This window comes from Rutidosis leptorrhynchoides, chromosome 4 (genome assembly GCF_046630445.1).
Source record: "Rutidosis leptorrhynchoides isolate AG116_Rl617_1_P2 chromosome 4, CSIRO_AGI_Rlap_v1, whole genome shotgun sequence".
Classification (NCBI taxonomy): domain Eukaryota; kingdom Viridiplantae; phylum Streptophyta; class Magnoliopsida; order Asterales; family Asteraceae; genus Rutidosis; species Rutidosis leptorrhynchoides.
The window spans coordinates 56,945,461-56,967,166 of record NC_092336.1 but is presented as its reverse complement, the minus strand read 5'-3'; positions in this window follow the sequence as shown (position 1 = coordinate 56,967,166).

Here is a 21,706-nt window from a genome sequence, read left to right as displayed (position 1 = left end):
TGGTTATAGGTGTTCTGATAGGCTTGGTTATAGTCATACCGGTTAAAGGGTGGTCGGATATCGGGGCTATGTGGCGGAAAATGAGCAGGTCGAGTAGGTACATAGTTATTTGGTACCTGATATGATAGCTGGCTCATGATTTGGTGCTGATGAACTAACCAGCTATCATGTTGGCGTCGCCTATAATCCTCGTATACTCGCTCGGAGTTCCACTGCTCATACATACTATGTCTTGCCGCGTTCGTCATTGCTTCCTCATCTATACGAACGTGGACGTCAAGAATAGCATCTCGAAAGACATCCCTAATGTCTTCCGCCTCCTCCATTTCCTCGTCTGAGCCTCTCTCTACCTGAGGATGAGATCCCTCATAGGGTACTGCCTGGTTACGTCTACTTTTCAATACCTTAGCACCCACATAAACCTTCAATCCTAAGGGCTCAACCTGTTCTCTACAAATCTGTAATGGACCCCCTTGGTTCCTATCAACACCTAAATACTCTCCAATGAGAGTAACAAAAATACCCCCTCCTATTATACTCCCGTCCTGCATTCCCTCTACCATTTTAGATAAATAAAAAGCAACACAGTAAGGGATATTGACAAAGCTTCTAGGATCCCGAATACACTTTAGGTAGAATAAATCATATAAGGTAATTTTTTCTTTATTATGACCTCTTTGTGTAATCGAGTTAGCCAAAAATCTATGAATAATACGAAGCTCGGCTCTGTCAATATGTGTATAGGAGTGTCCTCCTGCTCGTGTAAAAACATCAAAATGTGACATACGCCTCCAAATGGCGTCAGCGTCAAAGTTACTATCTACCCGTTCACCATAATGAATCAAGTTTGTACAATCGGGTAATAGCAACTCACCAGGAGTATATATCTGTAAGGCCCTGGCCATGTCCAGCATGGACATTCTGTACATCCTACCGCCAAGGATAAACCTAAGAAATATTCTATCATCTATCCTAACTATATTTGTATCAAGTGATACATTACTCATCAACTCAACACACCATTCCTTATATACAGGTCTACGAATGGTGAAAAGACGTTCCCAATCTGTAAAAGAAGAACTGCCATACCTTTGAACTAAACGCTGTCTAACACGGTCAGCTAGATGGACCGTTTCCAAAGGGGCCCAATCAATTACCCTTGGCACCTCTACATTTTTTGTTACCAATTTGAATTTGTTCCTTTGATATGTCTCGTAATCTCTCCATCTTCTATCAAATCTCAGATTAGGATGTAGAGTGTGCTCAGGAATTGTTGGGAATTCTACTGGCAGCCTCATTGGGAATACTATGAATTCATCAACAAACTGTACTGGATCATAATAAGGTATGTGCTGATCAGGCTGTTGTTGTTCCTGTTGCGGTTCTTGTTCGTGTTGCATTTCTGGTTCTTGTTCTGGTGCTGGTCGTCTAGATGATGATGCTCCTGAACCTCCAGTATCGGCTCTCTGTAAAACACATTAAACACAAAAATTGTGCATCCAAATATGCATTAGTGTTAGCAAAATAACAACTTAAAACAATCACTATAACATGTTAAATCAAAATTAAACTTATACACATTTTCACAATTTTTCACAATTCTACACTTTTCAAATAAGCACATATGAAAATGTATACAAAATTCATAAGCATTTAACTCAAATAACATGTCAAAATATTCATTATTAATAATTAAACAAGTCTCAAATGGCAAATATATCAAATTAATCAAGTTCATGAATTTTGGACTTAAAAAGTCCACTTTAATCTCCAAAAATCATGTTTAGGATCATTGTTTGGATCATTTAACTATCTAAACATGTTACACTACTCAATTTAGCAATAATTCATGACAAAAATCGGCCATAACCTGTTTATATCAAAAAGCCCCAAATTGCTCAAGAATACAAACCCTAGATTTCTAAAAATTTTGAAGTTTTTGACTTCAAATCATGTTAAATAGCATCAATCTAGGTTATACATGCATAAAATACTAACAATTTAACACTAATTACACTAGAAATTAACAAAATTGCATTAGGTAAAAAATTGGTAATTATCACAAAAACTAGGAATTTATAGAGTTTAGGAGTGTAATTTTTACCAATTTGCTGAAGAATGAGAATCTAGGCATGATTAGAGCAAGAAAAATGACGAATTACGGTGGAAAAATGGCGAAAATTGGTGAATTTTTGGGTGAGTTTCGGGTGTATGTGTGTGTGTTGTGGTGAAGAACAGAATCGCTGAGAGTTTTTGATCTGGCCAGTTTTCCAGCCTCATGCGATCGCATGAGGTTGGTGTGTAAACCCCATGCGATCGCATGGGGTGCCGGCTACAGTGTTTTCAGTTTTTTTTTTTTTTTTTTTTTTAAAAAACCTTATGCTTTATAAAACTTATAATTAATTAAATTTTTAAAAATTTTGTTTTCCTTTAGGAGCGAGGGCGTTTCGGATCGTTGTCCTAGTCTGTCCCTCGACAAAATTTTAAAATTTGTCAAATCAAAGCGCGGTTTTTAAAAGTAAAGATTTTTGGGTTTTTTAATGTTTTTGGCATACTTTAATTTAATAAGATTAAAAATAATGATAATAAAAGTTCTCGTCCCTCCCTCGGGTAAAGCAATTTCGGTTCAAAGACCTAGTCTTCAACTTACGACGAATTTTAAAAATCATATTTTTAACTTAATGAGACAAAGTAAATTTTTGTTTTTAAATTCACACAACTTAAATATAAAATTAAAAATTCACACCAAACTTAAAATTTGAAATGCATAAAATTAAAAATTCATATTTTAAAAATTAAAAATTCACACCAAACTTAATTTTAAAAATTCACATTATAAATTCACACCAAACTTATATTAATTTTTCAAATATTTACATTTTTAAAAATATTGTTTTTACAAAGTTTACAATATTAATAAAGGGTTCAAATATTAATTTTAAAAACATGGTAAAAATAAAATTAAAAATCTTTTTGTCTTTTTATCCCACTTTAATCAATCAAATATTATCAAAAATATGCGCCCCTCTTTTCGGTAAAGTAATTTCGGTTCCAAGACCTAATTTAACTCATGACGAATTTTTGAAATATTTTGGGTTGATTAATTAAAGATATTTATACCTTAAGAATAAACGTTAAATTTCGCAGTGATGTAATAAATTTTTGAATGATATCAATAATTTCGGTCGCCAAACCTAATTTTATTCAATACCAATTTAATACTTTTTAGCGAACAAATTAGCGTTTATTATCAAAAGGTTAAAAATAAAAATAAAAATAAAAACTGTACAGACATACCTGTGAAATAGATTTCTTAGTTATATGATCTATCCCATTCATAAGATAGTCGGTTTAATTGGTTTTCCATGGCTACATAGGCGTAACCTCGAGCATTCAGTGTCTTTTCTTCTAAACATATGAACGGTCCGTCTCTGCATAAAGTAACAAATTCGGTATTTGAATAGGTTTGATTAATTGAACATTTACCTCCATGTGACCATTTTCCGCATTTGTGACATCTTTCTAGGTGTCGTGCTCTTCTTTTGGCTGCGGATTTTGATTTTCCTTTACCAAATTGTAACTTATTATCTTCGCATCTGGATTCTTTTCTAACTCCGTCCATTCTTTCTCTGATTACTGATACTACTTCACTCGGTAGTATGTCATTATTACGTTTAGTGATCAAAGCGTGTAGCATTAGACCATGGTTTAGTTCACAGGCAGTCTTCATTTTGTAAAAACCTAAAAAAAATAAAAATTCAGAATGGGGGGAGAAGACTAGTTCTTTAGGGTCTGCTAGGGAAAGACCATTCGGGTTCCATTTTCGAGATTTACACGAAAACAGACAATCTAACTCTAACCGAAATATATATTATCCTTTAAAGACTTGATTCTCCCCACACTTAGTTAGCTGTGGTGTCGAAATTGTGATTAACTTCGTTGTCGACTTCCATCGGACCATGTATGTAATGTTTAACTCTGTGACCATTAACTTTAAATTCAATCCCATTTGAATTTATTAATTCTATCGTTCCGTATGGGAAAACTCTTTTGACTATGAATGGTCCAGACCATCTTGATTTCAATTTTCCAGGAAATAGCTTGAATCGTGAATTGAAAAGAAGAACTCTGTCTCCTTCTTTAAATTCTTTTGAACTTCTGATTCTTTTATCATGCCATTTCTTCGTTCTTTCTTTATAGATTAACGAATTTTCGTATGCTTCATGTCTTAATTCTTCTAATTCGTTTAGTTGACTTAATCGTAGATGTCCGGCTTCATGTAAATCAAGATTACATGTCTTCAAAGTCCAAAATGCTTTGTGTTCAATTTCTACTGGAAGATGACATGCTTTTCCATAAACAAGTCTAAAAGGTGTGGTTCCTATTGGAGTTTTGTAGGCTGTTCTAAAAAGCCCAGAGTGCATCCTCCAATTTAATGGACCATTCCTTTGGATTTGATCCTACGGTTTTCTCTAGAATACGTTTTAAAGCTCGGTTGGTATTTTCAACTTGTCCACTTGTTTGTGGATGATATGCGGTGGAGATTTTATGAGTTACTCCATATCTTTTAAGAACTTTCTCAAGTTGATTATTACAGAAATGAGTACCCCGATCACTTATTAAAGCTTTCGGTGTTCCAAACCTTGCAAAAAGACGTTTTAAAAAGTTGACTACAACTCGTGCATCGTTAGTTGGGAGAGCTTGTGCTTCCGCCCATTTAGATACATAATCAATGGCTACGAGTATATATAGATTATTATGAGATTTTGGAAATGGACCCATAAAGTCAATACCCCAAATGTCAAATACTTCACATACTTGGATGACATTTTGTGGCATTTCCTCACGTTGACTTATTTTTCCGGCCCTTTGACAAGCATCACAGGATTTGCAAAGAAGGTGTGCGTCTTTGTAAATTGTAGGCCAATAGAATCCAGCTTTATAAACTTTTCTTGTTGTTAGTTGAGGCCCATAATGCCCTCCTGTTGGTCCTGTGTGACAATGGTTTAATATTTTACTAGCTTCATCTCCAAATACACATCGGTGTATTATTCCATCGGGACAACTTTTAAACAGATGTGGATCTTCCCAAAAATAGTGTTTTATATCACTGAAGAATTTCTTTCGTCTTTGGTACGATAATCCTTTTTCAAGGAATCCACAAACTAAGTAGTTTGCATAGTCTGCAAACCATGGGATTTCTTTATAATCTATCTTCAATAGATATTCATCAGGAAAGTTGTCTTGTATGGCTGATTCATTTAGAACTTCTAATTCGGGATTTTCAAGACGAGGAAGATGATCAGCGGCGAGATTTTCTGCTCCTCTTTTATCTCGGATTTCAATATCAAACTCTTGTAAGAGTAAGATCCAACGGATTAATCTTGGTTTAGCATCTTGTTTTGAAAATAGGTATCTAAGAGCAGAATGGTCGGTATAGACCACTGTTTTTGCTAGAACGAGATATGATCGAAATTTGTCAAGAGCAAAGACAATAGCAAGGAGTTCTTTTTCAGTAGTTGTATAGTTCGTTTGTGCTCCTTGTAACGTCTTACTAGCATAATATATAGGTTGAAATCGTTTTTCAATCCTTTGTCCTAAAACGGCTCCCATTGCAAAATCACTTGCATCGCACGTTAGTTCAAATGGTAGATTCCAATTTGGTGTGATCATGATCGGCGCATTAGTGAGTTTTTCTTTAAGAATATTAAAAGATTTGATACACTCATCTGAAAAGATGAATGGAGCATCCTTTTCTAGGAGTTTATTCATAGGAGTGGCAATTTTAGAAAAATCTTTTATGAAACGTCGGTAAAAACCGGCATGCCCTAGAAAACTCCTAACTCCTCTAACATTGGTGGGATGTGGAAGTTTAGCAATTACATCTACTTTAGCTCTATCCACTTCAATTCCTTCTTTTGAAATTTTATGTCCAAGAACGATGCCTTCTTTAACCATGAAATGGCATTTCTCCCAATTAAGTACTAGATTTGATTGTTCGCATCTAAGAAGCATTCGTTCCAGATTAACTAGACATGATTCAAATGTATCACCGAAGACTGAAAAGTCATCCATGAAAACTTCCATGCATTCTTCTATCATGTCGTGAAAAATCGCCATCATACACCTTTGAAAGGTTGCAGGGGCGTTACAAAGTCCAAATGGCATGCGTTTGTAAGCAAAAGTACCATAAGGGCACGTGAATGTAGTTTTCTCTTGGTCCTCGGGTGCTATTGGAATTTGAAAATATCCGGAAAATCCATCTAGAAAACAATAGTAACTATTTCCGGCTAATCTTTCCAACATTTGATCTATGAAAGGTAAGGGAAAGTGATCTTTTCTGGTGGCGTCATTTAATTTTCTATAATCAATACACACACGCCATCCTGTTACAGTCCTAGTAGGAATAAGCTCATTTTTCTCATTTATAATGACAGTCATGCCACCTTTCTTAGGCACGCATTGAACTGGGCTTACCCATGGACTATCAGAGATTGGATAAATTAGACCTGCATCTAGCAGTTTAATAATCTCTTTCTTAACTACATCTTTCATATTAGGATTTAGTCTTCGTTGACGTTTCACATACGTTTTATGACCTTCTTCCATAAGGATTTTATGTGTGCAATACGAAGGACTTATTCCTTTAATATCATGAATCTTCCATGCAATGGCTGGTTTATGAGCTTTCAACACAGAAATGAGTTGTGATTTCTCATTTTCAGTAAGAGAAGACGATATTATTACAGGTAATTCAGATTCACCATGTAAATAAGCGTATTCCAAATGGTTTGGAAGTGGCTTTAATTCTAATTTCGGTGGTTCTTCTATCGATGATTTATATCGATATCTGTCTTCTTCTTTTAGCATTTGAATTTCTTCTGTTGTTGGTTCATATCCATTAGCTATAAGTGTAGCTAACATTTCAGCTTCATCAATTGGTTCATTACCTTCTCCTAAAGAACATTCTCCTGTTCCTTGTAATTCTGGAAATTCTTCTAATAATTCTGCATGTGCATCTATAGTTTGAATATAATAACATGTATCATCTGCAGATTGTGGTTGTTGCATTGCTCTATCAACTAAAAAGGTAACACTCTCATCCTCTATACTTAGGGTCAATTTCTTATCGAACACGTCTATCATTGCTTTAGCCGTGTTTAAGAATGGTCTTCCTAATATGAGAGGAACTTGAGAATCTTCTTCCATGTCCAGAACAACAAAATCTACTGGAAATACTAAAGTACCAACTTTAACTAGCATGTTCTCCATTATCCCTCTAGGATATTTTATTGATCTATCGGCTAATTGTATGCTTATTCTGGTTGGTTTCAATTCTCCAAGGTCTAGTTTAGCGTATAGTGAATACGGCATTAAATTTATACTAGCACCTAAGTCTGCCAATGCTTCTATTGAACTAAGACTACCCAGAAAACATGGAATTGTGAAACTTCCTGGATCAGATAATTTTTCTGGTATCTTATTCAACAGCACTGCTGAACAATTAGCATTCATAGTAACAGCCGAGAGTTCTTCCATTTTCTTTCTATTTGAGATTAGATCTTTCAAGAATTTAGCATATCTAGGCATTCCTGAAATCACATCAATGAAAGGAAGATTTACATTTATCTGTTTAAACATATCCAAAAATTTGGATTGCTCGGCTTCAAGTTTCTCTTTCTTCATTTTACTCGGGTAAGGAAGTGGTGGTTGGTATGGTTTAACATAAAGTTTATCCTTAACTGTGTTATCTTCATTAACCTTCTCAACTACCGGTTCTTTTTCCTTATCTTGATCAGGTTGTGGTTCTTGTGGAGTAGGAATAGCTTCATCAGAAGTTACAGGTATTTCAGGTGGTTTAAGTGTTGTACCACTTCTTGTGGTAATGGCTTTAGCTGTTTCATTCCGGGGGTTAGCATTTGTATCACTAGGTAGACTTTCCGGTTTTCTTTCACCTATTAATCTTGCTAGGTTACTTACTTCTTGTTCCAGATTTTGAATAGAAGCTTGTTGATTTCTAAATGCTTGAGCATTTTGTTCATTGGTTTGTTTTTGAGATGTGAAAAACTGCGTTTGAGTTTCAACTAGCTTCGTCATCATATCTTCTAAATTTGGCTTTTTATCATCGGTTTGTTGTGGTGGTTTGTTTTGAAAATTAGGTCTTTGCTGATTATAAGTATTATTGGATACTTGTTGATTGCTGGGACCTTGTTGGTTGTTGTATGGAATATTTCTGTTATAATTCTGGTTTTGATTGTAAATCGGTCTTGGCGGTTGATAATTATTCTGATAATTATTTCCAGGCCTTTGGTTTATGTATGAAATATTCTCTCTTTGTTCCATTGTTAATTCAATACTGAGACAATCTTTTGTCAAATGTGGTCCTCCACACTGCTCACAACTAATTCGTATTGAGTGAATATCTTTAGTCATCTTTTCCATTCGTCTCTCCACAGCATCTATCTTTGTGGAAATGGAATCTAAGTCATGGCTAGAATCGGCTCTAGCTGCTTTAGATGATCTAATGATGTCTTTTTCTTGGTGCCACTCATGTGAGTGGGAAGCAGTATTATCAATAATTTTGTAAGCATCAGTTTCGGTTTTCTTCATAATAGAACCACCAGCTGCTATATCTATGTCTTTTCTTGTAGTGATGTCGCATCCTTGGTAGAATATTTGTACTATTTGACAGGTGTCTAAACCATGTTGCGGACATCCTCTTAACAACTTTCCATATCTAGTCCACGCCTCATATAGAGTTTCATTTGGTTTCTGTGTAAACGTAACAATTTTTGCTTGAAGTCTTACGGCTTTAGATGCAGGAAAGAATTGTTTAAGAAATTTGTCAACTAAAACGTCCCATGTATCAATCGCCCCTTCAGGTAACGATTCCAACCAATCTTTGGCTTCTCCCTTTAAAGTCCAGGGAAATAACATGAGATATATCTGTTCATCCTCCACTTCTCGGATTTTAAATAGTGTGCAGATCCTATTAAAGGTACGTAGATGTTCATTTGGATCTTCCTTCGGCGCACCACTAAATTGGCATTGATTAGTCACCATGTGTAGAATTTGTCCTTTGATTTCATAATCTGGCGCATTAATGTCTGGATGAGTAATTGCGTGACCTTGGCCAGTGCGTTTAGCTCTCATTCGGTCTTCCATACTTAAAGGTTCCAGATTCTCCATAATTGAATTTGTTGAATCGGTATCACTAGATGATTCTGATTTAATGGTTCGTTCCTCAACAATCTCTGTTTGAATGATTGGTGGTTCCGGAGGAAAATTTAGTGGTTCAGGATCTACGAACCGTTCCTGAATATTCTCCGGATTCTCAATTGTGAGGTCGGGTTCAAAAAATGGATTATCGGAAATTTGAACTGAAGTACTTGGTTGACTGGATGACGATTCTAAAGAAAAATCAACGGCGGTTATATTTGCTAAATGTCTTGATCTAGTTACAGGTGGTGAACGTACAAAAGGTGGTGTACGTCTTGCTCGGTGCATTCACTGAATATCCTATTAGTTTTAAAAAGGAAAGAAAAATTATAATAAGTTATCCAATCAATAGACTTTTCTGATTTTGCCCACGTTTCGAATAGCCAAAAGATGCAGCAGAGGGGCAGGATTCGTTTGGTCTCAATATAATTGAGGACTGTTTGGCTCCAATAACCCGGTCCACGTACAAATCCAACTATTACTACGAACCAGAAAATTTTGATGTCTATCAATTTAACCACTCAAAATAAATTTTCGTAATTTTAAGAAATTTAGATAAGTAGTAGAATAAAAATCTATGTCCTAAAACTAGAATAGCGAGAAATAAGAAAGAAAAAGAGTTCGTCGAAAAAGGTAGAAAAAGAAAAATGGTTGAAAAAATAAAAGGTGACGGAAAAATAAAAGAAACTTATAAAACTTAAAAATACTTGACTAACCTAACCTTATTACTACAACTAACTTAAAATTATAATCGCAAATTGAAATTACTAATTGGAATGATAATTGATACATAGGTAAAAGTCGTCTAAAAATATTAAAGCTTACAAGAAAAACTAAATCCCAAATGGAATTAACTTAAAAAGAAACTAAAACTTAAAAAGGCGTCGCAAAATTCTAAAGTACCTAAATCTTAGTCTAAAGAAAAAGCACTTAAGGAATTCTACGGCAAAGCCTAAAAATTTAGAAGTAAAAATAACTATGGCAAAGACTATGAATTAAAACTAAATAGGAGCGAAAAATACAAAAGTTACGCTAAAACGATTAAAAAGGGACAAAATATAAAAATATACAAAAAGTTGTAAAAAGTACAATTTTTATAAAAATATTATTTTTATATTATTTATTTTTATAAATGTATTAATTTTATAATTTATAAAACTAATTAAACTTAAAAATACAAATTAAATAAATAAAACTAAACTAATTAATATTAATTAACTAATAAACCCTAATTAGGGTTTTAATAATAATAATTAAAATATACTCTGTAATTAATGCAGTTGCAGAGTCAAACCTGGCGTGTCAGATGGGCTCATGCGATCGCATGAGTCCTCAGTTGCCCAGCCATGCGATCGCATGGGCTAGGGTTTCGGGCCATAGAGTGGGCTGCTACAGTACAGGCCGAATTAATTATATTTTTTTTTTCTGTTTTTGCTGTATAAAATATATTTATTAATTAAATAAAACTTATATTTTTACAAAAAAATGGAAATAAAGAAACTTTATAAAACTTAAATATTTATCAAACTCCTAAAAAATATTTATATTTTTGTTTTTCTTTTTTTTATTTTTGAATATTTAAAACGTATTTTTACAAAAACGAATTTTAATAAAAGTAAACTAATTTTTTTTTTTTTATATTAGCGTTGCGCTTCCGACTTTTAAGACCTCCCCGGCAGCGGCGCCAAAAATACTTGATTTCTGCAGCGTGGTATACGAAATAGCTTATATTTTAGCAGAAAATACTATTAAATACGATACAATTTTACACAAGATATTTATTTATTTATAGAATGGATATACTTAAACCTTGCTACAACACTTATAGGCAGTGTACCTAATCGTACAGTAGTGTAGTTTTTAGTAAGTCCGGTTCGTTCCACAGGGAATCTTTTTAAACAAAGCTTAACGCTATATTAGTTTACTTTTATAAAAATACAAATATATATATATAAGTAATATTATTATTATAAAGGGGAGTTTTTACCGTTTAATGACCGGTTTGTCGATTTTAAAACTTTAGTCGTAGTTAAAACCAAATGTAAAATATTAAAAATGAATACCAGACTTAAATTAAAGCATAAAGTAAATAACGATAATGAAATTGCGAATAATAAAAGTGCGATAAAATAAACTTGCGATAATTAAAAAGTACGATAATTAAAAGTGCAATTAAATACAATAATTATAAAAATGCGATAATTAGAAGTGCAATTAAATATAAAATAAAGGAAATTAAATATGAAATAAAAGAATTATGCTTATTTAAACTTTCGTAATCATGATGTTTGACGTGTTGATTTTAGTTTTATGCCCATGGGTTAATTGTCCTTTGTCCTGGATTATTTAATATGTCCGTCTGGTTTTTTTCCATAACAGTCCATCAGTCATAAATATAAAGTGCGAGTGTCCTCGTCAAATTATCCTTATACCCGAAGTTAAATATTCCAACTAATTGGGGACTTAAACTGTAACAAGATTTTAATACTTTGTTTAATAATTACACCAGGATGTCGACTGAGTGTAACCCAAGGTTTTAATATTTTGTTATCAATTATACCAAGTGTCCTTGTACATAATTTCACCCCTGTTTTAATTATTCTAGTGGCTTATTAATCCATTCCCGTGTCCGGTTAAATGAACGATTATTCGTACATATAAATACCCCGCCCATCGTGTCCAATCGAGTGTATATGGTAATTTATAGGGACGCCCAATTGTAAATCTTTATATTAACATTAACAAACTATCATTTAGTTAAACAAATATAAAGCCCATTAATAGCCCATAGTCTAATTTCCACAAGTGTCGTTCTTTTGTCCAAACCCCAATTATGGTACAAAGCCCAATTACCCAATTTTAGTAATTAGCCCAACATCATGATTACTTCGTTTTAAATAAGCATAATAATAACTTAGCTACGAGACATTAATGTAAAAAGGTTGAACATAACTTACAATGATTAAAAATAGCGTAGCGTTACACGGACAGAATTTCGACTTACACCCTTACAACATTCGCTAACATACCCTTATTATTAGAATTATAATTAAAATTAAAATATAAATTATAAATATATATATATATATATATATTTTACGTATGAGGAGAAGAAGAAAAAGATGGATTTGTTTTTGGTGCACCAAAGCTCGATTTTTATAGGCATGTGGGCTGGAACTGGGGCTCATGCGATCGCATGGATTTTTGCCTTCCAGGCCATGCGATCGCATGGCCAGCTGGGGAGGCTCATTTTTGGTTGTTTTCTTCTGCCGACGGTTTTATAAATAATATAATATATTAAATAATTATAAGAATTATTTAAATATTATATTATATTTATGTGCATAGTTGACTTGTAATTTTTAGTCCGTTGCGTCGAGCGTTGAGAGTTGACTCCGGTCCCGGTTCCGGATTTTCGAACGTCCTTGCGTACAATTTAATATCTTGTACTTTGCGTTTTGAATCTTGTACTCTTGTAATTTCGAGACGTTTCTTATCAATAATTGGAACCTCTTTGATTGTATTTTGTACTTTTGAGCTTTTTGGTCGTTTGTGTCTTCAATTCGTCGAATCTGTCTTTTGTCTTCACCTTTTATTATTTAAACGAATATCACTTGTAAATAGAACAATTGAAACTAAAAGCTTGTCTTTCTTGAGGAATAATGCTATGAAATATATGTTCGTTTTTAGCATTATCAAATATTCCCACACTTGAGCGTTGCTTGTCCTCAAGCAATATCGTCTTGAAATACTAGAATCACTTCTTTATTCTTCACACTTTGTACATCAGTGATTTCTATACGGCGGTATAAACAATGGTAGTAACGATATGGTTTACAGTCCCACATGACTATAAAAATTTAGATCCATTAAGGAAATTGGATCTTTATGAAAACATTTGATCTTTTGAAAATTAAATCTAGTTTTTACCCTAGATAAGTTTTCCGGAATAACCCTTTACCGGTGTTTGCAAAATATTTTTGTGGGTTTGGTGGGTTTCAGATTTGAAAATTTTAGCTCAAAACTTGCGGTTTTGTGTCACCCACTTGCTAACCTTGTATTTGGAAAGCAACACGTCCAGTTTACTTGTCCCGTATATTACCTTTCGATAAACTACCGTCCGGTTGTAAAGGAAAGCGTTGAACAAGCAACTGTTAAGGCAATGTTCCCTGACATGCTTTTAATTATGGTGTATAACGTGTCGGATGCAATTACTATCCTTGGTAGGAGCAATAGTAAAGCTCACCCTTATGATTTTTCAGTCTGGCACAAGGTCCTGTCTTTGACCACTATGCAACCACCGTTCTTACGGTTGACACCCGATTTGGTTCAGGTGACCTAATGAATTCCAGGTGAATTCCTAGGATTTTACGTTCAATAGTAATGAACGCATTGAAAATGGGTTTTCAGAAAACAAATCGGTTTTAATTTGATCAAAATATTTTCTCGTTCAAGCTCGAGTTTAGATATCATCGAATTCCATGAGTTTTTAATTCTCAATCTTTAAAGTCAATCTCTAGGATTGAGTAATATCAGGCTTAAAAGCTGATTTTTAATCTTTAAGGAGATTATCCTTTCTGGAGATCTGATTCATTAGTCTTATCAAGCTAATTTGCATGGTGCCCCCCCATTGTACGAGATAAATCCTTCTCATGGTTAGGATAAATCTGACCACTTGGCGACCCTGTTTAATGCTGAGGTCCGTGGATTTCCTGCTGATTTTAGTGATGACTTTTCTAGATTTTTCGTCAACCTACAGCTGGTCTGGACGACAACTTCTTGACCTAAATCAAGAAGCGCGTGTCTTTTTCGGAAGACTTTACTTCCTTTTAATGATGGAATTGATTCATCGTGTAGATCCATCTCTTCTTTTCTTTCATCGGGTAAAATGGTTTAGTTTAGTCCAAAGCAAAAGTATTTTCAGTTATTTGTTACAGATATATGTGACATATGTTTAAGATAACTTGGTAAATTTTCCCACACTTGGCTTTTATTTTCCTCTTTATCGTCCTCTATTCCATTTTAAATGAATTTCAACATTTTGGTTTGTTTCTCAATTTATGTCCTTTCCGAGGTAACAATAATTTCGGTGTTAACACCTAGTTTTATCGTTCATAAATATGTATAAACATGATTTTGAGTTCATTTAATTGAAAATTTTGAAAAATTTTACTAGAATTGGGTAGTCAGTATATAAGACTAGGGCTGTTCTTTATTATCAGAGAGCACTAGATTCTAATACAACTACTACGTTACTAGTATTTTTAATGGTAACCAAGGGTATAAAGATAAAAATTTAAAAATCCGAAAGAATTTAACCCCTTCCCACACTTAAGATCCTGCAATGCCCTCATTTGCAAGAAATCAGTAATAATTTAAATTATTGAGGGTGATTTGTGTGAAAATGATTAAATTTTACCAAAGTTTCAAAATATATTGGCGTTTGTTTGCTGAATGATAAATGGTGCATAGCATTTGTTCATTTCGTCTGTTGTTACATCACATTTATTTGTCATCTTGTCGTCAAAATTAGTAGCTTTTGCTGAACTTAATGCCAGTCTTTGAAAATGCGCTGTTTTACCCTGTTTTGAACAATCGACAATATACATATATACAAGTATAATCATGCATGGCAATTTGAAATGGGACTTAATATCCCACTTTCAAATTCTAAATATGAAATATTAGTACACAATAATAATAAAATAATAAAAATTACACAAATTTATCCAATAACATAAGTTTAAACATGAAAAAGTCAAAAGATAAAAACATAATAATCATAAAAATAACCAAATGGAACTACATCAGTCTGGATAGGGGTTCCAGTTCATCTCATCGGGTGGGTTCCATTGTTGGTTATAGGTGTTCTGATAGGCTTGGTTATAGTCATACCGGTTAAAGGGTGGTCGGATATCGGGGCTATGTGGCGGAAAATGAGCAGGTCGAGTAGGTACATAGTTATTTGGTACCTGATATGATAGCTGGCTCATGATTTGGTGCTGATGAACTAACCAGCTATCATGTTGGCGTCGCCTATAATCCTCGTATACTCGCTCGGAGTTCCACTGCTCATACATACTATGTCTTGCCGCGTTCGTCATTGCTTCCTCATCTATACGAACGTGGACGTCAAGAATAGCATCTCGAAAGACATCCCTAATGTCTTCCGCCTCCTCCATTTCCTCGTCTGAGCCTCTCTCTACCTGAGGATGAGATCCCTCATAGGGTACTGCCTGGTTACGTCTACTTTTCAATACCTTAGCACCCACATAAACCTTCAATCCTAAGGGCTCAACCTGTTCTCTACAAATCTGTAATGGACCCCCTTGGTTCCTATCAACACCTAAATACTCTCCAATGAGAGTAACAAAAATACCCCCTCCTATTATACTCCCGTCCTGCATTCCCTCTACCATTTTAGATAAATAAAAATCAACACAGTAAGGGATATTGACAAAGCTTCTAGGATCCCGAATACACTTTAGGTAGAATAAATCATATAAGGTAATTTTTTCTTTATTATGACCTCTTTGTGTAATCGAGTTAGCCAAAAATCTATGAATAATACGAAGCTCGGCTCTGTCAATATGTGTATAGGAGTGTCCTCCTGCTCGTGTAAAAACATCAAAATGTGACATACGCCTCCAAATGGCGTCAGCGTCAAAGTTACTATCTACCCGTTCACCATAATGAATCAAGTTTGTACAATCGGGTAATAGCAACTCACCAGGAGTATATATCTGTAAGGCCCTGGCCATGTCCAGCATGGACATTCTGTACATCCTACTGCCAAGGATAAACCTAAGAAATCTTCTATCATCTATCCTAACTATATTTGTATCAAGTGATACAGTACTCATCAACTCAACACACCATTCCTTATATACAGGTCTACGAATGGTGAAAAGACGTTCCCAATCTGTAAAAGAAGAACTGCCATACCTTTGAACTAAAAGCTGTCTAACACGGTCAGCTAGATGGACCGTTTCCAAAGGGGCCCAATCAATTACCCTTGGCACCTCTACATTTTTTGTTACCAATTTGAATTTGTTCCTTTGATATGTCTCGTAATCTCTCCATCTTCTATCAAATCTCAGATTAGGATGTAGAGTGTGCTCAGGAATTGTTGGGAATTCTACTGGCGGCCTCATTGGGAATACTATGAATTCATCAACAAACTGTACTGGATCATAATAAGGTATGTGCTGATCAGGCTGTTGTTGTTCCTGTTGCGGTTCTTGTTCGTGTTGCATTTCTGGTTCTTGTTCTGGTGCTGGTGCTGGTCGTCTAGATGATGATGCTCCTGAACCTCCAGTATCGGCTCTCTGTAAAACACATTAAACACAAAAATTGTGCATCCAAATATGCATTAGTGTTAGCAAAATAACAACTTAAAACAATCACTATAACATGTTAAATCAAAATTAAACTTATACACATTTTCACAATTTTTCACAATTCTACACTTTTCAAATAAGCACATATGAAAATGTATACAAAATTCATAAGCATTTAACTCAAATAACATGTCAAAATATTCATTATTAATAATTAAACAAGTCTCAAATGGCAAATATATCAAATTAATCAAGTTCATGAATTTTAGACTTAAAAAGTCCACTTTAATCTCCAAAAATCATGTTTAGGATCATTGTTTGGATCATTTAACTATCTAAACATGTTACACTACTCAATTTAGCAATAATTCATGACAAAAATCGGCTATAACCTGTTTATATCAAAAAGCCCCAAATTGCTCAAGAATACAAACCCTAGATTTCTAAAAATTTTGAAGTTTTTGACTTCAAATCATGTTAAATAGCATCAATCTAGGTTATACATGCATAAAATACTAACAATTTAACACTAATTACACTAGAAATTAACAAAATTGCATTAGGTAAAAAATTGGTAATTATCACAAAAACTAGGAATTTATAGAGTTTAGGAGTGTAATTTTTACCAATTTGCTGAAGAATGAGAATCTAGGCATGATTAGAGCAAGAAAAATGACGAATTACGGTGGAAAAATGGCGAAAATTGGTGAATTTTTGGGTGAGTTTCGGGTGTATGTGTGTGTGTTGTGGTGAAGAACAGAATCGCTAAGAGTTTTTGATCTGGCCAGTTTTCCAGGCTCATGCGATCGCATGAGGTTGGTGTGTAAACCCCATGCGATCGCATGGGGTGCCGGCTACAGTGTTTTCAGTTTTTTTTTTTTTTTTTTTTTTTTTAAAAAACCTTATGCTTTATAAAACTTATAATTAATTAAATTTTTAAAAATTTTGTTTTCCTTTAGGAGCGAGGGCGTTTCGGATCGTTGTCCTAGTCTGTCCCTCGACAAAATTTTAAAATTTGTCAAATCAAAGCGCGGTTTTTAAAAGTAAAGATTTTTGGGTTTTTTAATGTTTTTGGCATACTTTAATTTAATAAGATTAAAAATAATGATAATAAAAGTTCTCGTCCCTCCCTCGGGTAAAGCAATTTCGGTTCAAAGACCTAGTCTTCAACTTACGACGAATTTTAAAAATCATATTTTTAACTTAATGAGACAAAGTAAATTTTTGTTTTTAAATTCACACAACTTAAATATAAAATTAAAAATTCACACCAAACTTAAAATTTGAAATGCATAAAATTAAAAATTCATATTTTAAAAATTAAAAATTCACACCAAACTTAATTTTAAAAATTCACATTATAAATTCACACCAAACTTATATTAATTTTTTAAATATTTACATTTTTAAAAATATTGTTTTTACAAAGTTTACAATATTAATAAAGGGTTCAAATATTAATTTTAAAAACATGGTAAAAATAAAATTAAAATCTTTTTGTCTTTTTATCCCACTTTAATCAATCAAATATTATCAAAAATATGCGCCCCTCTTTTCGGTAAAGTAATTTCGGTTCCAAGACCTAATTTAACTCATGACGAATTTTTGAAATATTTTGGGTTGATTGATTAAAGATATTTATACCTTAAGAATAAACGTTAAATTTCGCAGTGATGTAATAAATTTTTGAATGATATCAATAATTTCGGTCGCCAAACCTAATTTTATTCAATACCAATTTAATACTTTTTAGCGAACAAATTAGCGTTTATTATCAAAAGGTTAAAAATAAAAATAAAAATAAAAACTGTACAGACATACCTGTGAAATAGATTTCTTAGTTATATGATCTATCCCATTCATAAGATAGTAAGTTTAATTGGTTTTCCATGGCTACATAGGCGTAACCTCGAGCATTCAGTGTCTTTTCTTCTAAACATATGAACGGTCCGTCTCTGCATAAAGTAACAAATTCGGTATTTGAATAGGTTTGATTAATTGAACATTTACCTCCATGTGACCATTTTCCGCATTTGTGACATCTTTCTAGGTGTCGTGCTCTTCTTTTTGCTGCGGATTTTGATTTTCCTTTACCAAATTGTAACTTATTATCTTCGCATCTGGATTCTTTTCTAACTCCGTCCATTCTTTCTCTGATTACTGATACTATTTCACTCGGTAGTATGTCATTATTATGTTTAGTGATCAAAGCGTGTAGCATTAGACCATGGTTTAGTTCACAGGCAGTCTTCATTTTGTAAAAACCTAAAAAAAATAAAAATTCAGAATGGGGGGAGAAGACTAGTTCTTTAGGGTCTGCTAGGGAAAGACCATTCGGGTTCCATTTTCGAGATTTACACGAAAACAGACAATCTAACTCTAACAGAAATATATATTATCCTTTAAAGACTTGATTCTCCCCACACTTAGTTAGCTGTGGTGTCGAAATTGTGATTAACTTCGTTGTCGACTTCCATCGGACCATGTATGTAATGTTTAACTCTGTGACCATTAACTTTAAATTCAATCCCATTTGAATTTATTAATTCTATCGTTCCGTATGGGAAAACTCTTTTGACTATGAATGGTCCAGACCATCTTGATTTCAATTTTCCAGGAAATAGCTTGAATCGTGAATTGAAAAGAAGAACTCTGTCTCCTTCTTTAAATTCTTTTGAACTTCTGATTCTTTTATCATGCCATTTCTTCGTTCTTTCTTTATAGATTAACGAATTTTCGTATGCTTCATGTCTTAATTCTTCTAATTCGTTTAGTTGACTTAATCGTAGACGTCCGGCTTCATGTAAATCAAGATTACATGTCTTCAAAGTCCAAAATGCTTTGTGTTCAATTTCTACTGGAAGATGACATGCTTTTCCATAAACAAGTCTAAAAGGTGTGGTTCCAATTGGAGTTTTGTAGGCTGTTCTAAAAAGCCCAGAGTGCATCCTCCAATTTAATGGACCATTCCTTTGGATTTGATCCTACGGTTTTCTCTAGAATACGTTTTAAAGCTCGGTTGGTATTTTCAACTTGTCCACTTGTTTGTGGATGATATGCGGTGGAGATTTTATGAGTTACTCCATATCTTTTAAGAACTTTCTCAAGTTGATTATTACAGAAATGAGTACCCCGATCACTTATTAAAGCTTTCGGTGTTCCAAACCTTGCAAAAAGACGTTTTAAAAAGTTGACTACAACTCGTGCATCGTTAGTTGGGAGAGCTTGTGCTTCCGCCCATTTAGATACATAATCAATGGCTACGAGTATATATAGATTATTATGAGATTTTGGAAATGGACCCATAAAGTCAATACCCCAAATGTCAAATACTTCACATACTTGGATGACATTTTGTGGCATTTCATCACGTTGACTTATTTTTCCGGCCCTTTGACAAGCATCACAGGATTTGCAAAGAAGGTGTGCGTCTTTGTAAATTGTAGGCCAATAGAATCCAGCTTCATAAACTTTTCTTGTTGTTAGTTGTGGCCCATAATGCCCTCCTGTTGGTCCTGTGTGACAATGGTTTAATATTTTACTAGCTTCATCTCCAAATACACATCGGCGTATTATTCCATCGGGACAACTTTTAAACAGATGTGGATCTTCCCAAAAATAGTGTTTTATATCACTGAAGAATTTCTTTCGTCTTTGGTACGATAATCCTTTTTCAAGGAATCCACAAACTAAGTAGTTTGCATAGTCTGCAAACCATGGGATTTCTTTATAATCTATCTTCAATAGATATTCATCAGGAAAGTTGTCTTGTATGGCTGATTCATTTAGAACTTCTAATTCGGGATTTTCAAGACGAGAAAGATGATCAGCGGCGAGATTTTCTGCTCCTCTTTTATCTCGGATTTCAATATCAAACTCTTGTAAGAGTAAGATCCAACGGATTAATCTTGGTTTAGCATCTTGTTTTGAAAATAGGTATCTAAGAGCAGAATGGTCGGTATAGACCACTATTTTTGCTAGAACGAGATATGATCGAAATTTGTCAAGAGCAAAGACAATAGCAAGGAGTTCTTTTTCAGTAGTTGTATAGTTCGTTTGTGCTCCTTGTAACGTCTTACTAGCATAATATATAGGTTGAAATCGTTTTTCAATCCTTTGTCCTAAAACGGCTCCCATTGCAAAATCACTTGCATCGCACGTTAGTTCAAATGGTAGATTCCAATTTGGTGTGATCATGATCGGCGCATTAGTGAGTTTTTCTTTAAGAATATTAAAAGATTTGATACACTCATCTGAAAAGATGAATGGAGCATCCTTTTCTAGGAGTTTATTCATAGGAGTGGCAATTTTAGAAAAATCTTTTATGAAACGTCGGTAAAAACCGGCATGCCCTAGAAAATTCCTAACTCCTCTAACATTGGTGGGATGTGGAAGTTTAGCAATTACATCTACTTTAGCTCTATCCACTTCAATTCCTTCTTTTGAAATTTTATGTCCAAGAACGATGCCTTCTTTAACCATGAAATGGCATTTCTCCCAATTAAGTACTAGATTTGATTGTTCGCATCTAAGAAGCATTCGTTCCAGATTAACTAGACATGATTCAAATGTATCACCGAAGACTGAAAAGTCATCCATGAAAACTTCCATGCATTCTTCTATCATGTCGTGAAAAATCGCCATCATACACCTTTGAAAGGTTGCAGGGGCGTTACAAAGTCCAAATGGCATGCGTTTGTAAGCAAAAGTACCATAAGGGCACGTGAATGTAGTTTTCTCTTGGTCCTCGGGTGCTATTGGAATTTGAAAATATCCGGAAAATCCATCTAGAAAACAATAGTAACTATTTTCGGCTAATCTTTCCAACATTTGATCTATGAAAGGTAAGGGAAAGTGATCTTTTCTGGTGGCGTCATTTAATTTTCTATAATCAATACATACACGCCATCCTGTTACAGTCCTAGTAGGAATAAGCTCATTTTTCTCATTTGTAATGACAGTCATGCCACCTTTCTTAGGCACGCATTGAACTGGGCTTACCCATGGACTATCAGAGATTGGATAAATTAGACCTGCATCTAGCAGTTTAATAATCTCTTTCTTAACTACATCTTTCATATTAGGATTTAGTCTTCGTTGACGTTGCACATACGTTTTATGACCTTCTTCCATAAGGATTTTATGTG